A 21,134-nucleotide genomic window follows, 5' to 3' on the forward strand; every position below is an offset into this window, starting at 1 on the left:
ACCCCCGGGGTAACCTAAAATCTCCCATCCACTCGTCAAGATTTCTCTTGAAGAGAGTCAGTGAGGGGCTCTGCCTAACATGGACTGGGATTTTGTTCCAGAGTATGGGAAGCCTCTGAGTTATGAATCTGTCCCTCCAGCATGTTCTATTCATGTTTGTACTGAGGTTTAAATCTTTGGCTCTCGTGGTTCTTATGGATTTTGATTTTTGAGGTGGAGCATGTCCATCAATTCCTGGTTGGACATGGCCTTGTACGTCAGGCACAGATCACCTCTGAGCAGGCGGTATGCTACTGAATAGAGCTGGAGTTTCTTTAGCCTGGCAGCATATGACATATGTTGGAAACCCTTGATCATCTTGGTGAGGTACTTCTGGGGTCTCTCCAGCTGTTGTAAGTGCCGGGTGAGGTACATACCAAATGGGGCACTGTACTTAATCATGGGCCTGATAAGGGAGGAGTACAGGGGCACGATGACCTCCTTTGATCTGGATGTGAACCCCTTCATGATAAGGTGGGCAAGGTAGAAAGTCTTTCTAACCACTTTGGCAACATGGGTGTCAAATGAGAGGTCGCTATCAACTTGGGTCCTCAGGTCTCTGATTACTTTTTCGGTACTTGGTGGGTTACTGTCTATGTGATAATTTGTGGGTACTTTGTTTTTCCCAAAGGGGATGACTATACATTTCTTGGCATTCAGTTTAAGGCCATGATTCCGGCACCAGTTGTCCATTTCGGTGAGGCCTTTCTGTAGGATGTATGTGTCAGCTGGTGTATCGACTATGGCGCCTAGTTTGCAGTCATCTGTGAACTTTGTCAGCCACAACCCTCCCATGTTTGCTTTCACATCTGAGAAGTAAATGCCAAACAAGAGGTGTCCCAGGACAGAGCCCTGTGGGACACCACTTGTGACTGGCTTTGAGTCTGACATGGCTCCCGCAATCTTGACTTTATGGGTTCTGTTCTTTAGCCAGTTTGCAACTCATCTTGTGACATATGGATTTACATTTAAGCTGTTTAGCTTATCTATGATCCCCGAGTGGGGTATTGTGTCGAAGGCTTTAGCCAAGTCCAGGTAGGCTGTATGGACTGCCTTGCCCTCATCAATGGCTCTAGTGACTGTTTCTAAAAAGTCAACCAGGTTCAAAAGGCAGGATCTGCCCTTTACAAAGCCAAACTGGGTGGGATCAAGTGTCTGTAGGTCCCCAATGTCGTTTATGAGTTCCATAATAATTCTTTCCATAGCTTTGCAAACCAGGCTGGTCAAGCTTATGGGGCTGTAGTTCCCAGGGTCTGTAGTGGAGCCTCCCTTGTGGAGTGGGACCACTGTTGCTGTACGCCAGTGTTCAGGTACATATCCTGTAGTAAGGCTAAGGTTAAATAACATTTTTATATGCGGGTTTAGCTCCTCTTAGAGTTCACGTATCACGCAGCTGGGGATACCATCAGGTCCCATAGATGCTGTGTTTTTTTGCTTTGCTGAGGGCGGTTCTCACCTGGACATCAGAGATGACAGGGAGGTTACATTCAGCTGGGATGAGTATTTCTTCTTTTGGAGATGAGGGAGGGGAGAAATTTGCACTGAACCTGTCTGCCAGAATGTTGGCAATATCTGTGGGTTCGGTAAATTTTTTGTCGTTGTGTACTAACTCTGAGCATATCTGAGGGTTTCCGCCCAGGTTTCTAACATAACTGAAGAATGCCTTGTGGTTATCTTTAGTGTCCTTGGCGATTTTTCTCTCAAAGTTGGCCTTGGATATTTTTATCAGAGAACGTAGCTTTCTACTAGTGCTGATCAGAGATGCCTTCCCTTTATGGGATTTTGCTCTGTCTTGCAGTAGCTTCCTGCTTTTGTTATACAATTTGTTTATGGCTGGGGTCCACCAGACAGGATGCTTTCCTTTAGTGGAGAGGGTCTTGGTTTTATTTGGGATTGCACGATCCATGCATTCTTGGAGATGTCCATAGAAAGCATTTGTGTAGGATTCAGCATTGTGGGATGTGGTTTCCATTGGCCCTGTGGGCTTAAATGATACCATCTCAGTCTTGAGAAGTGTAAAGTCGGCTTTTGAGAAGTTTCTCACTGTAGTCTTTTGTGCTGGGGGTGGAGGTGGTAAATGTATATCCAGGGTGATTAGTTTGTGGTCAGATCTCACCAGTGAGGGCAATACTTCTGGTGTGGAGCATTTTGTCCCCATGTTTGTGATGATCAGGTCTAGTATATAATCCCCCCTTGTGGGAGAGGTGACTAGCTGTTCCATTGCATTTGAGTTTATGAATTCCAGGAACCTTTGGGCTAGGGTGTTAGGGCTAGAATAGTGCACCCAGTCTATGTTAGGGTAGTTGAAGTCTCCCAATATGATGGTATTTGGTGAGACATTCATATCTTCCAATGTCTTCAGGAAGGCTGAGTGGGGTTCTTGAGATTGGGAGGGTGGTCTGTAACATGCAACCAGTTGTATAGCAGTTTTGCCTACGGTTAGCTGCACCTGGATGGTCTCCGATGCTTCATGAGTTGCCACTAACCTGGAGGTGTGGGTATCCTTGATGAATATGGACACCCCCCTCTCTTTGTGGTTCGGCCCGGGTTTTGGGGCCGAAAAGCATGATATGAGGTAAAGCCTGGTAGTGCTGGGGTGCTCTCAGGAGCCTTGAACCAGGTCTCGGTTACAGCGCAGACATCGATGTTCTCCATACTGAGGAGTGCTTCGAGAGCCTGCATCTTGAGATTTAGACTTCTGGCATTGAGCAGCATTACCCTTAGTTTTTTTTCCATTTTTGTTTTCTAAGGAGGTGGGTTCGTCTTTTGAGCCTTGCCTAAAAAAGGCACTATGGGGGTGGCAAGAGCCTTTGCCAATATCCGGAAGCCCAGTGGTGACAGGTGCAAGCCGTCCCTTGCGAAGCAGCGTGGCTTGTTCAGCATGTCATCCCAAGCAGACAGACATTGGATCCCCCAAGAATGACACCAGTAATTGAGCCAATTATTAAAGCTGATCATCTTGTCTTTGTATTTTCTAGGTAGGTATTCACTAAAACTGCATTATAAAATGTGTTATTGTAAACATTTATTGCATTAAATATAATACCTTGGAGCTTTCTTCTCTGGCACTCCACTGGAAGAGGTCACTTGTACCCAGTCAGATTTTCCTGGTAAACAAATGTCAAATAAATTAAAAAAAATGTCTAATCAGCAAAAATCTTTCAAGAAGCAGTATAAGAAAACAATGCATGGTGATATTAAAAAGAAAGGTGATGAATTTCAAAGATGCTCCTTTCAAAAGAAAAAAAAAGCTATGGCAATCCTCATCCTTTCTTCCACCCATCCCCTCTCCATCCTTCCTTCCAAAAGTGCAGGCAGTTTATCCGTGTGTGTCTTTGTTTGGAAATCGATAACTTCAGACTTTTGGGCACTAGGTATCCTACAACATTCAGTTTGTATTCCTTTCCATCCAAGGAACCAAATTCATCCTCTATCTTAAATAGTTTCAGATCTTCTAAAGTGGGAAGTTATACAGCCAGTTTCCATTTCAAAATGAAGAAAAGGCTTTTACTCCATAATATTTGTGGTTCTCAGTAAAGAAGACATTTGTAGGCCCATTTTAGACCTTTCCAAACTGAACACCTTTTTTCATTTTCTAAAATTCAAAATGATGTTTTCTACTGCTGTGTTGGTCACTCTAGATCCGAAGGATGCATATCTATACATTCCAATCCACAAAACAACAGAATTTTTTTATTTTTATGAGATTCTTTGCTTTGGGATTACATTGACAGTTTTCTTCTTTACCCCTTGATCTTTCTTCTGCCTCAGGAGTCTTCATCAAGTGCCTTTTCCCCAGTCATAGCCTTTTGCAAACTGCAGGGCATTCATGTGTCCTTACCTGGATGATTGCCTGATCTTTGCATCTATCAGCCAGCGCACTGACATCCTTACTGCTCCCAGTGGACCTTATCAAGAACCTGGGGTTCAAACTAAACTTGAAACAATTCATTCTAGCCCTTCTCACAGGATAGCCTTTAAAATGTTTCCTTCTGTACACTTCTCTGATGACAGTTTTTCTTCTTCCAGAGAAAATGCTTTCTTACCATCATCATTTTGTAAGTTTCTCCCTGCAAAAAATGTCCACAGCAAGGGAATTTCTGATGATTCTTCCCATCCTCATAACTTCTTTCAGTCTTCACATAAGGAAGATTCAGTGGTTTCTCAAGTCGTTTTGAATCCATTGTCCACAGCCTTTATCCTGTCCAATTCCTGTACTCAGCTTTGGGAAGAAGGAATAAAATCAGTAGGCCACTAAAATTCTGGTAAATCAGAATTGCCATTTCTCCCATTGTTGTCTCTTTGTTAGTCATTACAGATGCCTCACACTTCACAAGGGTGGGGTAATTTCTCATGGAGTCCAAGTAAACGGGATTTAGGAGCCCCATTTCAGGCATAAATACATATTTAAGGGAGATAATGGCCCTGATAAAAGCTATGAAAATACTAAAACTTTGGGCTCCTAGACCTCTATTAGTTATAACAGACAATACCACAGTGATGTGGTATGTATACAAATGAGGTGGGGGAAAAGATCCTACCCCCCTTTGCAGACTAGCCATGATTGCTTAGGATTTAGTAATTCAGCACAATTTAACTCTACAAGCAATGTACATACCATCAAAGCAGAACACAATAGCAGACTCTCTGAGCCCATCCAGGATAGACCCTCAAATGTGAATGCTAACCCAGGGGTGTAGCTACACATGTATCTGAATTACATGACCTTATGTCTGTTAAACCTTTTTGATCTTACACAAGGACAGGGTGAACCTTAGAACCACCGTTTCCTTTATGCCTAAGTTTATCTCAGAATTAACAGCAAAAGTAATCGGCACAGGCTTCACTTGGGTATAAACAGTTAATTATAACTGTATTTTAAAAAGGAACAGCTGATTAAACAAGTGTACATAGTATAGCCAGATGACAGGTAACATGACGGTGTTGTAAATGGATATTAAGTGTGTTGTATGTACTAAGTGTTATCCTGAAGAAGATGTCACTGGGGGTCAAAAGGGCTCAATAAAACCTTAAAATATTTTTTCCAGTATTATTTTGATTCTCCATCTATATTCATTTGGTTTTTGAGGTGTTTTTTTTTTTTTGTGAATTGTCTCAGAATTTACTCTTAACCAGATTATTCATCTCCTTGTGTTTTGTCCTGACCCCCAAAACAAAGGAGAAGAGACTCGCCATACACTGGATGTCCACACGCAACTAAGATATCATCTGAACAAAACTAAGGATTTTAGAAAGTAAAGAAAATATCCAGGAGTAGCCACCAAACCACGATGCAGAAGCCAAAAAGATATTTTATTAAAGACAAAAGCTCAAATCAAATAAACTGTGAAGCGCTTTTCGTTTGATCTATGTCAAACTTCTTCAGACCTTCAGGGTCTGAAGAAGTTTGACATAGATCAAACGAAAAGCGCTTCACAGTTTATTTGATTTGAGCTTTTGTCTTTAATAAAATATCTTTTTGGCTTCTGCATCGTGGTTTGGTGGCTACTCCTGGATATTTTCTTCAGTTTGTTATCGTTCATTTTCCAGTATTTTAGAAAGTAGACAGCTGTTTGTATCCTATGATGATGAGATAAAAGGTCAGTCAGTATTTAAACAAACCATTTCTAGATGACTCTCTTGCTTTTTGGTTTTGCTACTCAAGCCTTAGCAAACGCCCCCCCGAGAATGTCAGTGTTCATTCTACCAAAGCAGTGGCCACTTTTGAGACTTTTTGGAAAGGGACGGATTCTAGATACATTGTAGAAGCGGCTTCTGTGTCCTTCGTTCACACCTTCACTAAACATTACACGCTTGACTCAGTTTCCAGTGCCAGAACTGACTTCTCTAGAGCTGTTCTTCATGGAATCATAGACACTGCCTCTTCTGAGTGTTTGCAGTTGTCCCGTATTGTAACAGCTACTACAACAGTGACCTAATGAGGAACACAGTACAGCTGTGGATTTCACACACCATAACAGTAAATGTTCAAATGGTCACTGTTGCTGAGCTAGCACCCTCCCTTCTCCCCCCTTTTTTGTGCCTTCCCTGCCCAGGGTAGGGTATTCTTCCTTTTGCTCTTCTGGCATGGCTTTCCTTAGAGCGTTAGGCTTCTACCTCCCTATATGGGACAAGAAAGCTGTGAGTTCTGGCATGCCTTTGCATCCAGTCCTTCTCATGCTTGCACATACTCTCAAGCCAGTGGCAGAAGTATGGTGCACAAGGATGGAGCTTGGCCAGATGTGCAGTATCCATGATAGGCTACATCTCATATAATTATGGCTACTGTAACACCAATCTGTTTGAACATCTACTGTTCTGGTAAGTAAACTTACAAAAATGTACTTTCCATCTCATTCAAATTCAGAAATTTGAGTTCCATTTCATGAATATCTGAAGTTCAACTATACATGAGAGGAATGGAGTCACCCTAGTGGACATCAGCAAGTGTTTCAGGAGATGCACTGTAGAGCCTCAAAACAGGTTACATGTCAGGTGACTGGAGGGCTGCAATAATCATTCCTCATCATAAGGGTAGACCATTAGTGGATTCCGGGAACTAGAGACCCATCAGTCTGACAAGTCTAACTTGCAGTACCATGGAATGAATTATTATGGAAATGATCAACAAGGACATTGGCAACTTACAGACACTCGACCATTCCCAGTTTGGCTTTAAGGAACGTCTTGCCTACTCAACCTGGTAGACTTCTTTGAGAGGGTCACTAAGGCTGTGAATGATGGGAAAACAGTGTATATTGCCTACCTTGACCTGGCCAAGGCTTTCGACACAATACCACACTCAGTTATTCTTGACAAACTCTCAGAACTAGGCATAAATCCCAACGTAACTTGCATCCGATTGCTGGCTGGCTGACAGGACCCAAGACATCAGGATCGGTGAGACCACTACCACCAGGACACTGGTCACCAGTGGGTACCCCAGTGTTCTGTGTTGGGCAAACTCCTATTTGGCATTTTCTTCTCAGATGTGAACACCATGTCAAAGGCCTCTGGCTTGCCAAGTTTGCAGATGAATGTAAATTGGGAGCTATCAGAGATTTCCCCGTGACACCAACATCCTACAAGACAGTTTAATACAAACAAATAAATGATGTCAAAGCCACAAATTAAAACTCAACATGAGGAAATGCATTATAGTGCCCTTTAGGAAATTGTCCACCAAGCTAATTACTCCATCGATAAAACACCCCTAAAAGTTAACCCAACAGTTAGGTTCTGTGTACATATATGGACAGTAATTTGGTCTTTGACCAACACGTAGCAAGAGAATAAGAAAATCATTCTGTGCTGCATAACTTATAAGCAAGGGTATGGAATCCAGGTCCAAGGAAGTTACAGTACCACATTACTCAGCCTTTATCAGACCCATCACTGAATACAATACCCCTTTAGTCATACATCTAACCAGGCAATTCCAACAGCTGGATTACCCTCAAAGGTTCCTCACCAGGAGAATTCAGGGAATGAATACCCTGTCCTACACAGATCACCTTAAGGCCCTATCTCTGCACTCAATCTTCTACAGGTTACTGAGAGACTATTTCTGGCATATAAGGCATCCTCAGCTCCAGCTCTGATGATCTCTTGCACACCTGCAAAACAAACAGCACCAGAACACTAGATCCAGGGACCTGAACTTTGCCTGCAATATAAACAGAACATACTAGAGAGACCAGTGTGCATCTCAAAGGATCCCCATACTATGGAATAAGCTCCACATCCACGTGAAACCGAGTTCGTCCCTGACCCTGGTCAAACAAAACATTGATCACTGGATGGAAAATTGCAAACTCACCGCCGGCCTGGCCTCCATGTCTCTGATGGACAGAGGTTGACAGTAAGTAAATTAATCTCCAACTGACCTACTCCTTCGCACATAATCCTTAGTCACCTCCTTACTGACACACACCACCATATAGGCAGGAACCCTGGGACAAAACTGGATTGGGTTACACAGCTAGGCTTCAAAAGCTTTGGTGCTCATTTGCCTAGTATAAACCTATGAACCTGAGAGTAGAGATTTGAAGAGGCTGAATACACAAACTATAGTGAATTGGTTTCGTTTAAGTCAGAGGGAGGCTTGTATACTAGATTGAATTAAAATACGTTTCTTCTTGCTGCGTTTTGTAGGGATGCTATTCTAGGTGTTAAATATAGGAAGCACAGCATCATCATTGTACTGTTCATTGTTTTACCATTAATATTAGTTTAAAATAATTATTAGCTCAGACTGCTAAAACTAGTAATTCTGCAGTGAGAGACCATGGATATTGGATGGCATAATACCCATGCAAAAATCCCTTCAACACTCATATAGCCCACTTAATGCGCTGAATCTAACCATCTAACTAGTTAGTATTGTAGTGCCCAGTGTACTTTTATGAGTTTTCTGATACATAACTACAGTATGCATGTGTGTGTGTGTGTGTGTGTGTGTGTGTGTGTGTGTGTGTAAGGTGTGGTATGTTAATGCACCAAAAGTCCAAAGAGTATCAAAAGCATGCATTTTTTTTCATAATAAATCAAAGCAGTAGTGCAGTCTTTTTCTTGCAGTATCAATTGCACCTAAATATGTTTTTGAAAATAAAAATGAAAAAACATACAGAGTGACTTTTTTGTCAAAAGTCTCAGAGCACAAGCATAAACGGGGCAAACCTTACGTCCAGGACATTCCACCGATTCCATTTATTTTTATTTTATTTATATTTGTTGACCGGGAGTGTCCGACTGGACGTAGATCCATTTTCAGTGGAGGCCCGGGGAGAAAAGCTCCACAGTTAAAACAGACAGTAGTTACATTGGATTACATAGCAATTACTTACAACATATTTACAGATGAAGAACATAGTACATCAGTAGACAACTAGAATCTTTATCTGTGAAGTACATAATGGACATTAACAAATGTTACAATAAGAAGTTCCTGCTGCATAATAAGTACTAGGCTTATGAGCATCTGAGCTTGCTATAATCAAGGTAGTAAATTCTTTTTGGTAAAGACAGGAATTAAAGTTTTGAGTGTACAGATGCTCTCCTGCAGAGTCTCTCTCCTTGGGATATCTTCCTAGGAAGATATCCTGGGTCTGTCAGAAATAACAGTAACAGTGTCTCTTCTGTACTGCAGCATAATCAGCCGAACCAATGTTCTAAGGAACCATTCCTCCCTGTGAGCGGCCAGCATTTCTCATTTGTTAGGGTTGCAGCCCTCTCTTGTACTACTACTAACTGAACCTTGCAGAAATCCTCTCTGCCTAATGCAGTGCCATGGCTCAACAAGTAACACACTTGCCTTTGGTAGTGGAAGACCAGATATCCATCGGTTCTATTCCCACAGCAGGCGATTGGATTGTTAATAATAAAGTGCAGTATTAGGGGGTTGCTGCACTCCTGAGTGTGTTGTCCTTCAGATGAGACATTAAATTGAGGTCCCCTCTACTTAAGCTGGTGGTAGCTCAGAAGATTATAAAAGATCCATGGCATTTATGGAAGAGAGTAGAACTTCCCCCGATGTCCTGGCCATATTTCCCTAGTAATATAAATACCACCTTGGGTGTCCCCTGAAGAGAGACCACTAGCCTAGTGAGAGTAACCTAGTCTGCAAAGGATAAATAAATAGTACAAAAAATAAGCTACCTTCTTAAAGCAGCAGTTCTTTGTATAAATATTTGCATCATGTTTTTTAAGAAATCAATCATATACCCATTTGAATTCTTTTTATATATCTTTCTAGTGCAAATCACTGTACTGTGTTGCTATATATATATATATATATTAGAGATGTTCGAGAGAGAGATGTATTTGTGTTAATGGCCAAATGTTCACTTGTTCTACTAGCAAATTGTACACCTGATTTTATTTATTTATTTATTTTATTTTCAGTTTGATTACCGGGGAAGTCCACTGGGCCAAGAAATGCCCATTTTCAGTGGAGGCCCGGGAAGAAAAGCTCCATGAGCAATACAATACAATAAAGGTTACAAAATACAAATAAAGGTTACATAATGTTGGAGATGAAATACAAGAGTAAGATTCATACATCCAGGAAAACTGCAAAGTGTAATATACATCATGAGACAGTTTAAAAACATAATTTTTTTTATTTTTTATTTTGGCTCTTCAGATGATTAGAATATTTACATGTTTGGAGTTAATTAAAGTCTGCTAGTTCTTAGTTACTTAGCTTTCGAAAACTTCCAACTTCTATTTGGAAATTAAACTCGGGTAGCAGCCGTCCGGCACTCGTGCGAACTGCTTCTGCTTCAGGCTCCATTGCAAGAAAGACTGATTGATTGCACGTTTTCTTTATTGATTGGGTTCTGCGTGGAAGAGAGTACTTGTCTCTCCTGCAGAAGCCATGTTAAAGCCTACTAGTGCTGGATGGGGTTTTGCACAGAGGACAGGTCTTGACACACACTGCAGGACTCATGTTAAAGCCCATTCTATCAATGTAATACACTACTTAGTTTACTGCTTAAATGGACAAAATAACCATTTGGCCAAAAGTAATATAATCACGATGAAGTCACAGCATATATGATAAAGATATTGGATTAGATAGGGGAGAAATGGCTCCTGATGATACTCCTAGCAGTGTGGAAAGAAAGGCATATCCCAGATGACTGAAGAATAAGCATACTCATGCCAGTGTACAGAGGAAGGAGGACAAGGAGACATGGTGGTGGAATGAGGAAGTACAGGAGAGTATACAGAGGAAGAGGCTGGCAAAGAAGAAGTGGGATTGTCAAAGAGATGAAGAAAGTAGACATGAGTATAAGGAGATGAGGCGCATGGCAAAGAGAGAAGTGGCGAAGGCTAAGGATAAGGCATATAGAGAATTTATTGAGAGATTGGACACTAAAGAGGGAGAAAAGGACCTGTACCGATTGGCTAGACAGAGGGACAGAGCTGGGAAAGATGTGCAGCAGGTAAGGGTGATAAAGGATAGTGAGGGAAACCTACTCACAAGTGAGGAGTGTGTGTTGTGTAGATGGAAAGAGTACTTTGAAGGGCTGATGAATGAAGAGAATGAGAGAGAGAGAGAAGGTTGGATGATGTGGGGATAGTGAATCAGGAAGTAAAGCAGATTAGCAAGGAGGACGTAAGGACAGCTATGAAGAGGATGAAGAATGGAAAGGCTGTTGGCCCAGATGACATACCAGTGGAATCATGGAGGTGCTTAGGAGAAATGGCAGTGGAATTTTTAACCAGATTGTTTAATGAAATTTTGGAAAGTCAGAGGATGCCTGAGGAGTGGAGAAGAAGTGTTTTGCTATCTTTAAGAATAAGGGTGATGTGCAGAGCTGCAGTAACTACAGAGGGATAAAATTGATCAGTCACAGCTTGAAGTTATGGGGGAAAGAGTAGTGGAAGCTAGGTTAAGAAGGGGATGATGATTAGTGATCAGCAGTATGGTTTCATGCCAGGAAAGAGCACTACAGATGCAATATTTGCTCCGAGGGTGTTGTTGGAGAAATACAGAGAAGATCAGAAGGAGTTGCATTGTGTCTTTGTGGACTTAGAGAAACCATATGACAGGGTGCCTAGAGAGGAGTTGTGGTATTGTATGAGGAAGTCGGGAGTGGCAGAGAAGTATGTAAGAGTGGTACAGGATATGTACAAGGGTAGTGTGACATTGGTGAGGACTGCGGTGGGAGTGACAGATACGTTTAAGGTGGAGGTGGAATTACATCAAGGATCAGCTCTGAGCCATTTCTTATTTGCAGTGGTGATGGACAGGTTGACAGATGAGATTAGACAGGAGGCCCCATGGACTATGATGTTTGCAGATGACATTGTGATATGTAGTGAGAGTAGGGACCAGGTTGAGGAGACCCTGGAGAGGTGGAGATATGCTTTAGAGAGGAGAGGAATGAAGGTCAGCAGGGCTAAAACAGAATATATGTGTGTAAATGAGAGGGAGGGTAGAGGAATGGTGAGGATGCAGGGAGTAGAGTTGGTAAAGGTGGATGAGTTTAAGTAATTGGGATCAACAGTTCAGAGTAATGGTGAGTGTGGAAGAGAGGTGAAGAGAGTACAGGCAGGGTGGAATGGGTGGAGAAGAGTGTCAGGAGTGATTTGTGACAGACGGATACCAATAAGAGTGAAAGGGAGGGTCTACAAGAGGATAGTGAGACCAGCTATGTTATATGGGTTGGAGACGGTAGCATTGTCAAAAAGGCAGGAGTCAGAGCTGGATGTGGCAGAGTTAAAGATGTTAAGATTTGCACTGGGTGTGACTAGGATGGACAGGATTAGGAATCAGTATATTAGCGGGTCAGCTCAGGTTGGACAGTTTGGAGACAAAGCAAGAGAGGCGAGATTGCGTTGGTTTGGACATGTGCTGAGGAGGGTTGCTAGGTATATTGGGAAAAGGATGCTAAGGATGGAGCTGCCAGGTAAGAGGAAAAGAGGAAGGACTAAGATGAGGTTTATGGATGTGGTGAGAGAGGACATGCAGGCTGTTGGTGTGAAAGAGCATGATGCAGAGGACAGGAAGAAATGGAAACAGATGATCCACTGTGGCGACCCCTAACGGGAACAGCCGAAAGAAGATGATGCCAGTGTACAAAAACAAAGGGGGCATCCACAACTGTGGGCAGTGCAGAAGTATCAAACTCCTGTCATATTGCATGAAAGTTCTGGAGAGGGACACTGATAAATGGGTACGGAGAATAGGAGAAAGTAAGATGGGAGATGACCAGTTCAGATCAGGATCCAGCACAATTGACCTGATATTTGCAGTGAGTCAGATAGTTGAAGAAATAAATAGAGATGAGGAAACAGTGCAATTGCGCATTCCTAGACTTGGAGAAAGCATAAGACAAGGTCCCAAGGGAGCTGATGTGGGCAGCCCTGGGGTGATCTGAAGTCCTAGAAACACTGGTAGAATTGTTGCAGGCTATGTACAAGAACCTAATGACTCAAGTAAGAACAGTGTTCAGTCTCCTAGTGAGGTTCCCAGTGGGAGTGGGTATGCATTAGGGCTTGGCTCTGAGCCCTCTGCTGTTCATACTCGTGATGGATTACATTAGCAAATAGGTCAGAGGGGACAGAGCAACAAAGTTGCTGTATGCAGATGATGTGGCATTACAGGCAGACTTTAAGCAAGAATTTTACTAAAGGATAGGGGAGTGGAATGCAAAACTGAAAGCACATGGGATGAAAGTGAGTTACAGATAAGACCGTGGTGATGTCAGCAAACTGGGGAAATCAGAAGAAGCTGAGAAATGAGATAGAAAGGAAGACAGTAGAACAGGTTAACAGCTTCAAGTATCTGGGAGGGGAGACTGAGGAGACGGGAAGTCTGAATGAAGAGGTCAAAGCTAGAATCAAAGGGGCTGCAGCCACCTGGCATGGAGTTGCAGGTGTAGTTTATGACAGAAGAATGCCAAAGAAGCTGAAAGGTAAAGTGTACACAACAGCGGTGCGACCAGTGCTACTGTATGGTACAGAAAAGCAGGCAGTAAAAGAAGATCAGATGATAAAGCTAGAGGTGATGAAAAAGAAGTCCCTGAGATGGGTGGTAGGATGCACACTGTGGGACAGATTAAGAAATAAGGACACGAGCAGAAGCCAAAGTAGCTTCAGTTGCAGAAAAGATCAAAGATATCAGATTATGGTGGTTCAGGCACACATGCAGAGAAGCAGGTGACAATCTAGTGAAGATGATTTGGGAAGGCAGGAAGAAGGTACGAGGAAATAAGGGCATTCAACAAAGAGGTTGATGCGATAGTCAGGCATGAGTGTTGAAGAAGGCAGGAGTGTGGTATTGAATCGAGAGAGATGGCGACAGTGACACGACACCCTGACCCCATGTAGAAAATGGGAAGAAGGGGGCCGAGGATGATGGTGTGTGTGTTTGTCTCAGTTGTGGTTCAGTGTGAGATACTGAGCTTCTGAAAGAATTGTATTTGGAAAAAGTACTCGGAGGTACTCAGAGGACAGTTTTATGGTGCTGGGGCTTGTCAGTTATACAGTGAGCTGTATCGCTGATATATTGTAAACAAAATGCAATGTGTGTCTGCAGTGCAGTGCAAATGAACAAGTGCATGCATACATTCATTGTCTGATGTGGTAAGGGGGATCCATTATCTGTCTGCCTGGGACAACATGACTGACAGACCAAGATGCTTTGCCAAAGATGGTCTGCACCTTTCGCCCCTGGGATTCAGGTTACTGGCTAAGGCTCTTGCCACCCCTATAGTGCCTTTTTTAGGCAAAGTTCAAAGAACAAAACCACCACCGTAACAGGTACAAGCATGCAAAATCTGAAGGTAATGCTACTCAATGCTAGAAGTCTAAACCTCAAAATGCACTCTCTCGAGGCACTCCTAAAAATGGAGAACATCGATATCTGTGCAGTCACTAAGACCTGGTTCAAGGCTCCAGAGAGGCACCCCTGCAATACCAGGCTACAACTCTTACAACACTTTTCTGTCACCAAACCAGGACCGAAACACTAAAGGTGGAGGAGTGTCCATATTCACCAAGGATATTCACACCACCAGGCTTGTTGCCCGACACAATGCGTCTGAAATTCTCCAGGTGCAGCTAACACTGCAATCCAATTGTAGCTTGCTACAGATCCCCCACCATGTCCCAAGATTGTCACTACACCTTTCTAAACATAGTGGAAAATATTAAGATACAACCAAACACCCTAATACTGGGTGATTTCAACTACTCTACCATTAACTGGGAAAACTACTCATGTACCAACACCTTTGCCCAACGGTTCTTGGAATTCATAAATTCCAATGCCCTGGATCAACTAATCCATAGTCCCACCAGGGGTTCCAGTATCCTAGAGCTGGTCATTACCAACATGGGAAATCGATGCTCCACACCTGTGGTCACACCCTCGTTGGTCAGGTGTGACCATAAGCTAATCACCCTTGACATCCACATCCCTCCCCCACCCCCCAGTAAGGAAAACTCTGTAAAAAACTTCTCCAACGCCAACTTCATGCTACTGAAGTCGGAAGTGACAAACATCATAACACCCATGCAGACAGGAACTGAAAGTTCGACTGCTGAATCCTACACTAAGGCACTGTATGAGCACATCCATTCGTGCATGAACCATGCCATACCAAATAGAACCAAGACACTCTCCTCCAAAAAAAGGAAGCCAATGTGGTGGTCCCCTGCCATAAACAAACTTCACAACAAAAGGAAGAAACTGTTGCAGAAAAGAGGAAAATCCTAGGATGCAAACAACTCCCTTAGCAGCCTCCGTAAGAAGCTGAGATCCCTCATAAAATCCTCCAAAGCTAGTTACAAAAAAAAAAATGCCAAAGATTCCAAAGAGAAACACAAGGCATTCTATAGCTATGTCAAGAATCTAAATGGCAATGCTCAGATCTGCTCTGAGCTACAACAGAATGGCATTAAATATACTGATCCCAAGGATATTGCCAATATCCTGGCAGACTGATTCAGTGCCAACTACATCCCCCCTCTCACCTCCTAAAGAGCCTATCTCAATACCAAAAGATTGCCAAATTCTGGTAATAACAGCCACACCGGTAAAAACTGCACTCTCCAAAGCTAAGAATACAGCATCCATGGGACCAGACGACATCCCAGGCTGTGTACTAAATGAATTACAAAATGAACTGGCACCTCACCTAAGTGTCATGTTTAATCATAGCTTCACCTCAGGCTTCGTGCCCACTGAGTGGTGCACAGCTGCAGTTCTCCCACTCCACAAGGGGGGGATACACCTTGGATCCTGGGAACTACCATCCCCATCAGTCTGATGAGCCTGATCTGCAAGGCAATCGAACGTATTATCATGGAACTTATAAACAAAGACATTGGCAACCTTCAAACACTAGACTCCACCCAGTTTGGGTTTGTGAAGGGCTGATCTTGTCTCCTGAACCTGACTGACTTCTTCGAATCAGTCTCCAGAGCTGTGGATGAGGGTAAGGCAGTTCACACAGCCTATGTGGGCCTCACCAAGGCCTTTGACACCATCCCCCACTCTAGAATCATAGATAAACTTATTAAGCTGGGCATTAATCCCTATGTCACTCAATGGGCTGCCAACTGGCTTACTGACAGAACCCACACTGTAAAAGTAGCCGACTCCAAATCCAGCTCCAGACAAGTGACAAGTGGAGTACCTCAGGGTTCAGTCCTGGGACCACTCTTGTTTGGCATCTACTTCTCTTAAGTACAAGCCAACATTAAGGGGCTGTGGCTAACAAAGTTCGCAGATGACTGCAAACTGGAAGCCATTATTAAATCCCCAAATTATGTGGATATTCTAAAAAAGGGCCTTACAGACACAGATGCTTGGTGCCAGAGTCATGGGCTCAAGCTCAATGCCAAGAAATGTACAGTTATCCCCTTTGGGAAAAAACACATGCCCATAAATTACCACATAGGTGGCAGTACACTAAACACCGAAAGTGTGATAAGAGACTCAGGGACACAGGTGGACAGTGGTCTCACCTTCGATAACCACATCGCCACAACAGTCAGGAAATCCTTCTATGTGGCACACCTCATCACTAAGGGCTTTTCATCCAGAAAAAAGAAGGTCATTGTCCCACCGTACTCATCCCTCATTAGACCCATTATAGAATACAATGCCCCGTTTGGTATGTACTTCTCAAGACATCTGAAACAACTGGAAAGGCCGCAGAAGTACCTCTCTAAAAGAATCACAGGCCTAAAGCAGATGCCCTATGCTGACCATCTAAAAAAAAAACAACAGCTATACTCTTGTCGCATATCGTCTACTCAGAGGCGATCTCTGCTTAACGTACAAGGCCATGTCAAACCCAGACCTGTTGTACATGCTACACTTAAAGAAATCTCAATCCCTCAGAGCCACACGCTCCAAAGATCTTAACCTTGTCATCACAATAAACAAAACATGCGTGAAGGATAGGTTCCTGACCCAGAGACTCCCCAGACTCTGGAACAGACTGCCCATACATGTCAAGCAGAGCGCCTCCTTGGCCCTCTTCAAAAGGAATCTTGACGATTGGATAGGACATGGGAAATTCACCCTGGGGATCACATCAGTCACCCTGCTAGACAGGGATCCAGGGAAGTAAATATTTTGGGAAGAAATAGCCAGGGAATTGTTATGGCTAGGCTTGTATAGGCCCTAGCGCCTTTAGCCTAGTACCAACCTATGGTACAGACATATTTATTTGCTTTTGTTAACAAAGAAAGTTCACTGGGCTGAAATGAGCCCATTTTCTGTGGAGGCCCAGGGAGAAAAGCTCCAAAAAACTCCACTGTACATAATTAAGAGATTATTTAAAGAGTTAATAACGGCATTTAACAATGTACAAAAGGATAATATAGGAGTCAAAAGTGACACACTAACAGGCAATGTATAGCAACATGTTGTGGCAGACTCGGGTGCCTGTTAGGTATTCAATAGATCAGACAGATAATGATAATCTGCACTTACACCATGTGAGGCAGGGTGAGGCACACTGTGCTGTGATTAAGTGTGAGTACTACCATGTGAGGCAGGGTGAGGCACACTGTGCTGTGATTAAGGGTGAGTACTACCATGTGAGGCAGGGTGAGGCACATTGTGCTGTGATTAGGGGTGAGTACTACCATGTGAGGCAGGGGTGAGGCACACTGTGCTGTGATTAAGGGTGAGTACTACCATGTGAGGCACACTGTGCTGTGATTAAGGGTGAGTACTACCATGTGAGGCAGGGTGAGGCACACTGTGCTGTGATTAAGGGTGAGTACTACCATGTGAGGCAGGGTGAGGCACACTGTGCTGTGATTAAGGGTGAGTACTACCATGTGAGGCAGGGTGAGGCACACTGTTCTTTGATTAAGGATGAGTACTACCATGTGAGGCAGGGTGAGGCACACTGTGCTGTGATTATGGGTGAGTACTACCATGTGAGGCAGGATGAGGCATGCTGTGCTGTGATTAAGGGTGAGTGCTACCATGTGAGGCAGGGTGAGGCACGCTGTGCTGTGATTAAGGGTGAGTACTACCATGTGAGGCAGGGTGAGGCACGCTGTGCTGTGATTAAGGGTGAGTACTACCATGTGAGGCAGGGTGAGGCACGCTGTGCTGTGATTAAGGGTGAGTACTACCATGTGAGGCAGGGTGAGGCACGCTGTGCTGTGATTAAGGGTGAGTACTACCATGTGAGGCAGGGTGAGGCACGCTGTGCTGTGATTAAGGGTGAGTACTACCATGTGAGGCAGGGTGAGGCACGCTGTGCTGTGATTAAGGGTGAGTACTACCATGTGAGGCAGGGTGAGGCACGCTGTGCTGTGATTAAGGGTGAGTACTACCATGTGAGGCAGGGTGAGGCACGCTGTGCTGTGATTAAGGGTGAGTACTACCATGTGAGGCAGGGTGAGGCACGCTGTGCTGTGATTAAGGGTGAGTACTACCATGTGAGGCAGGGTGAGGCACGCTGTGCTGTGATTAGGGGTGAGTACTACCATGTGAGGCACGCTGTGCTGTGATTAAGGGTGAGTACTACCATGTGAGGCAGGGTGAGGCACACTGTGCTGTGATTAGGGGTGAGTACTACCATGTGAGGCAGGGTGAGACACACTGTGCTGTGATTAGGGGCGAGTGCACAATAGGGAGAGTGAAGAAGGGTGCGGGTATCTGAGAGATGAGTCAGGTTAGTAATCAGGTGACTGAGGAATTGGGGATGGTGCAAGGGCATAGCCAATGAGAGCAGAGATGTTGGTAGAGTGATGTTTTGAATGACGGGGCATTATTATTATATTATATTATATTATATTATTATATTATTATTATTATTATTATATTTATAGTCTGTAGAGAAGGTGGAAGGGCATTCCAGAGTTTAGCTACAGTGACAGAGTAAAGGTATTGGCCTACAGGGAGTTTAGGTCTCTTAACTTGGATAAGTGATTGATTTTCAGATCCTGGCGAACGGTTTGGTTGATAAAGAGCCAGAAGTGAAGCCAGGGCTGGGCATTTGGAGGAAATATTGATGAATTTATGTGCTGTGGCTAGTTGTATGTAAGTTAGGTGTTGTGGGAGATCTAGCCAGTTCAGGGATTGTAATGAGTGACAGTAGTGGGAGGAATATTTTGCTCTAGTAACGAATTTAGCAATTTTGTTATAGTAGCTCTCCATTTTATTTTTTAATGACTATTGGATTTTTGTCAGAATGGGGGCACCATAGAGGAGAGAAGGTAGGAGAAAAGTCTGGGTGAGTGTTTTTCTAGTAGAGTAGTTTAAAAAGTGTTTGTCGGTAGAGGGTACCAAGTTTTTGGTGTGTTTTTTTGATGGTGTTGTGGATGTGTTGGTCAAAGGTTAAGTTGTCATCTAAGGTTATGCCAAGTAACTTAATATGGGAAACTACCTCTAAGGCAGTCTTGTTGGAGGAAAAAATTATGAAATCAGATTTATTAATGGCGGTATTTTTTTTGGGCGTTAAAGAGCAAGAGTTTTGTTTTATTTGGGTTGAGGGCGAGGTGATTATTTGTCATCCAGGTTTCGGTAATAGAGAAATTCTCACAACTGGACATAGTGACTTGTCACAATTGTACATGTGCCTCTCAACTGTCCAGAATGTCCACATTTTTGGTCAATATTTTTGGTCTGTTCCTCCTACAGTTTGTGGTTTTCCGGCACATTATTGAGGACTGAAGTCATTAAATAATGACAGATGTTTGAGTTTCAGACTTTGTTTTTCAGAAAATGCATGTTAATGCAGAACTTGCTATTCTTTGACCTTTCTAAGTTTCTAAGAGTGGTATTTAAGATTCCTGATTACTGGCCTTTGACCCCACCACCACCACTTTATTTTTGGCTTTATCCAGAATTCATGTGCTAAGAGCTTGAGAGGTATGACTGTGTATTTTAATCAAACACTGGGTAATGTGTTTCATATGAGGAGGTTACACTGGAGGGGAACAGTCTTGGTGTTAATATACAATTGCAAACATCCTGGCTTAACCCCTGCCAGGCAGATGGGAAATGTGACTGCAGAAGCCATACAACTCTTACAGGTGTAGCCACACAAAAAGTGACTGAGCATTCATCCTTGAACACTTTCCTCAAGCAAATCTGGCCGTAACAGGCATGGACTACATGTCTGCAGAACAGGTGCCCAAGTATCTAGAAGAATACAGACTACTAACTGTGTCTGATTTAGTGTCAAACAAGTCAAAGCACCAGGGGTATTGAGAAGGAGATTAAGTGAATGGATACCTAGGCAGTTAGGTGCGTGCGCGTCTCTTTCTGTCTATTCAGTAGTGCTGATACAGAGTGGAGCACAGAAGTTTGTAAACTCTAGTCCCATTGCAAAGTGATATGCTGCTTGCTGGCCCAGAGTGTACAGTTAGAATGTCAGCTGTCTGTTATGCAGGTAGGAAGTAGAAGTTATGAGACACGTTCACTGCAACCTTTTGTCAGTTGAAATGGCAATGTAGCAGAAAAAATGCTTATATGGCTTGTTCTGTTCTGCATTTCTGCTTGGTTGTGTATTTTTCTGATTGGATACTCTTTTCCTGTCTGTCTTTGGCAAAGAAAACAAAAGGCTGATGGTCTGTAGGAAAGGCATCTGTCCTTTTGATGTAATAACACACACATACACACAGACCTGATGCTTGGTTTGACTGGAAAATAGTGACTTATGCATATGTTACAAACTTAGATACATATAGTGCTGAGTACATTACATCCTTAATAAATGACATTACAGCTCATGTGTTATGCATTTTGGTAGAGGTCTCTGACTCAGAACGTCAGTTAAATTCACAGCAATTCATTACATAGAGTCTATCTTGTTACCAGCACTTGAAGAGAATATTATGGTTGTCACACCTTGAATATTGCCTCATAATTATTTGTCATGCACCTTGAATTCATGCCAAAACACCTGAAGACCCTGTTAAATCAAATATATGGCCCTGCCTCTGCTCTGAATACCATTGTCCTACATGTCCCTAGAGTGGGTTGGCTACCTATAACCGTGTGCTTTGATTACTTCCTCTCTTGTCTCATCCACAAATTGCCAATCTAAACCGTTGTCAGGCTTTGTCTCATGATGTAGCCTGTTCATTTGCTCACTCTGCTC

This window comes from Protopterus annectens, chromosome 12.part0 (assembly GCF_019279795.1).
Source record: "Protopterus annectens isolate FY-2018-M chromosome 12.part0, PAN1.0, whole genome shotgun sequence".
Taxonomy (NCBI): domain Eukaryota; kingdom Metazoa; phylum Chordata; order Ceratodontiformes; family Protopteridae; genus Protopterus; species Protopterus annectens.